We start from the raw sequence: 3,766 nt of genomic DNA, 5'->3' as shown, positions 1-3,766 counted from the left end.
ATGTTCAACGTTTAAATAAAAAACTATAAGACAAATGGAAAAATCAACCTGATTTTCGTGATTTTCATTCAATTCTGAATCGAAATCATGTATTTTAAGCAAAATTTGAAATTTGGCCAAAAATGAAAAAGTGGGAAGGGTATAGCCTTCCCACTTTTGTCAAAATCGGCAAAAAACGACATCTCTTGAAATTCTCCAAAAATCACACGGCATAATCGAAATTGAACGCTGATTTCGACTTAGTCATTGGTTTTCTCGTTAAACCAGCCGTTTAAAAAATTATTGAAAACAGTGCTGTTAGCTCACCAACTTAATTGATGATGTTCAACGTTTAAATAAAAAACTATAAGACAAATGGAAAAATCAACCTGATTTTCGTGATTTTCATTCAATTCTGAATCGAAATCATGTATTTTAAGCAAAATTTGAAATTTGGCCAAAAATGAAAAAGTGGGAAGGGTATAGCCTTCCCACTTTTGTCAAAATTGGCAAAAAACGACATCTCTTGAAATTCTCCAAAAATCACACGGCATAATCGAAATTGAACGCTGATTTCGACTTAGTCATTGGTTTTCTCGTTAAACCAGCCGTTTTAAAAATTAACGAAAACAGTGCTGTTAGCGCACAATTTTAATTGATGATGTTCAACGTTTAAATAAAAAACTATAAGACAAATGGAAAAATCAACCTGATTTTCGTGATTTTCATTCAATTCTGAATCGAAATCATGTATTTTAAGCAAAATTTGAAATTTGGCCAAAAATGAAAAAGTGGGAAGGGTATAGCCTTCCCACTTTTGTCAAAATCGGCAAAAAACGACATCTCTTGAAATTCTCCAAAAATCACACGGCATAATCGAAATTGAACGCTGATTTCGACTTAGTCATTGGTTTTCTCGTTAAACCAGCCGTTTTTAAAATTAACGAAAACCGTGCTGTTAGCGCACAATTTTAATTGATGATGTTCAACGTTTAAATAAAAAACTATAAGACAAATGGAAAAATCAACCTGATTTTCGTGATTTTCATTCAATTCTGAATCGAAATCATGTATTTTAAGCAAAATTTGAAATTTGGCCAAAAATGAAAAAGTGGGAAGGGTATAGCCTTCCCACTTTTGTCAAAATCGGCAAAAAACGACATCTCTTGAAATTCTCCAAAAATCACACGGCATAATCGAAATTGAACGCTGATTTCGACTTAGTCATTGGTTTTCTCGTTAAACCAGCCGTTTTAAAAATTAACGAAAACAGTGCTGTTAGCTCACCAACTTAATTGATGATGTTCAACGTTTAAATAAAAAACTATAAGACAAATGGAAAAATCTACCTGATTTTCGTGATTTTCATTCAATTCTGAATCGAAATCATGTATTTTAAGCAAAATTTGAAATTTGGCCAAAAATGAAAAAGTGGGAAGGGTATAGCCTTCCCACTTTTGTCAAAATCGGCAAAAAACGACATCTCTTGAAATTCTCCAAAAATCACACGGCATAATCGAAATTGAACGCTGATTTCGACTTAGTCATTGGTTTTCTCGTTAAACCAGCCGTTTTAAAAATTAACGAAAACAGTGCTGTTAGCTCACCAACTTAATTGATGATGTTCAACGTTTAAATAAAAAACTATAAGACAAATGGAAAAATCAACCTGATTTTCGTGATTTTCATTCAATTCTGAATCGAAATCATGTATTTTAAGCAAAATTTGAAATTTGGCCAAAAATGAAAAAGTGGGAAGGGTATAGCCTTCCCACTTTTGTCAAAATCGGCAAAAAACGACATCTCTTGAAATTCTCCAAAACATCACACGGCATAATCGAAATTGAACGCTGATTTCGACTTAGTCATTGGTTTTCTCGTTAAACCAGCCGTTTTAAAAATTAACGAAAACAGTGCTGTTAGCGCACAATTTTAATTGATGATGTTCAACGTTTAAATAAAAAACTATAAGACAAATGGAAAAATCAACCTGATTTTCGTGATTTTCATTCAATTCTGAATCGAAATCATGTATTTTAAGCAAAATTTGAAACTTGGCCAAAAATGAAAAAGTGGGAAGGGTATAGCCTTCCCACTTTTGTCAAAATCGGCAAAAAACGACATCGCTTGAAATTCTCCAAAAATCACACGGCATAATCGAAATTGAACGCTGATTTCGACTTAGTCATTGGTTTTCTCGTTAAACCAGCCGTTTAAAAAATTATTGAAAACAGTGCTGTTAGCTCACCAACTTAATTGATGATGTTCAACGTTTAAATAAAAAACTATAAGACAAATGGAAAAATCAACCTGATTTTCGTGATTTTCATTCAATTCTGAATCGAAATCATGTATTTTAAGCAAAATTTGAAATTTGGCCAAAAATGAAAAAGTGGGAAGGGTATAGCCTTCCCACTTTTGTCAAAATCGGCAAAAAACGACATCTCTTGAAATTCTCCAAAAATCACACGGCATAATCGAAATTGAACGCTGATTTCGACTTAGTCATTGGTTTTCTCGTTAAACCAGCCGTTTTTAAAATTAACGAAAACCGTGCTGTTAGCGCACAATTTTAATTGATGATGTTCAACGTTTAAATAAAAAACTATAAGACAAATGGAAAAATCAACCTGATTTTCGTGATTTTCATTCAATTCTGAATCGAAATCATGTATTTTAAGCAAAATTTGAAATTTGGCCAAAAATGAAAAAGTGGGAAGGGTATAGCCTTCCCACTTTTGTCAAAATCGGCAAAAAACGACATCTCTTGAAATTCTCCAAAAATCACACGGCATAATCGAAATTGAACGCTGATTTCGACTTAGTCATTGGTTTTCTCGTTAAACCAGCCGTTTTAAAAATTAACGAAAACAGTGCTGTTAGCTCACCAACTTAATTGATGATGTTCAACGTTTAAATAAAAAACTATAAGACAAATGGAAAAATCTACCTGATTTTCGTGATTTTCATTCAATTCTGAATCGAAATCATGTATTTTAAGCAAAATTTGAAATTTGGCCAAAAATGAAAAAGTGGGAAGGGTATAGCCTTCCCACTTTTGTCAAAATCGGCAAAAAACGACATCTCTTGAAATTCTCCAAAAATCACACGGCATAATCGAAATTGAACGCTGATTTCGACTTAGTCATTGGTTTTCTCGTTAAACCAGCCGTTTTAAAAATTAACGAAAACAGTGCTGTTAGCTCACCAACTTAATTGATGATGTTCAACGTTTAAATAAAAAACTATAAGACAAATGGAAAAATCAACCTGATTTTCGTGATTTTCATTCAATTCTGAATCGAAATCATGTATTTTAAGCAAAATTTGAAATTTGGCCAAAAATGAAAAAGTGGGAAGGGTATAGCCTTCCCACTTTTGTCAAAATCGGCAAAAAACGACATCTCTTGAAATTCTCCAAAAATCACACGGCATAATCGAAATTGAACGCTGATTTCGACTTAGTCATTGGTTTTCTCGTTAAACCAGCCGTTTTTAAAATTAACGAAAACCGTGCTGTTAGCGCACAATTTTAATTGATGATGTTCAACGTTTAAATAAAAAACTATAAGACAAATGGAAAAATCAACCTGATTTTCGTGATTTTCATTCAATTCTGAATCGAAATCATGTATTTTAAGCAAAATTTGAAATTTGGCCAAAAATGAAAAAGTGGGAAGGGTATAGCCTTCCCACTTTTGTCAAAATCGGCAAAAAACGACATCTCTTGAAATTCTCCAAAAATCACACGGCATAATCGAAATTGAACGCTGATTTCGACTTAGTC

This window comes from Daphnia magna, linkage group LG1, assembly GCF_020631705.1.
Source record: "Daphnia magna isolate NIES linkage group LG1, ASM2063170v1.1, whole genome shotgun sequence".
In the NCBI taxonomy this organism is placed as follows: Eukaryota; Metazoa; Arthropoda; class Branchiopoda; order Diplostraca; family Daphniidae; genus Daphnia; species Daphnia magna.
The sequence above is the reverse complement of the archived record's forward strand: the minus strand, read 5'-3'. Positions refer to the sequence as shown.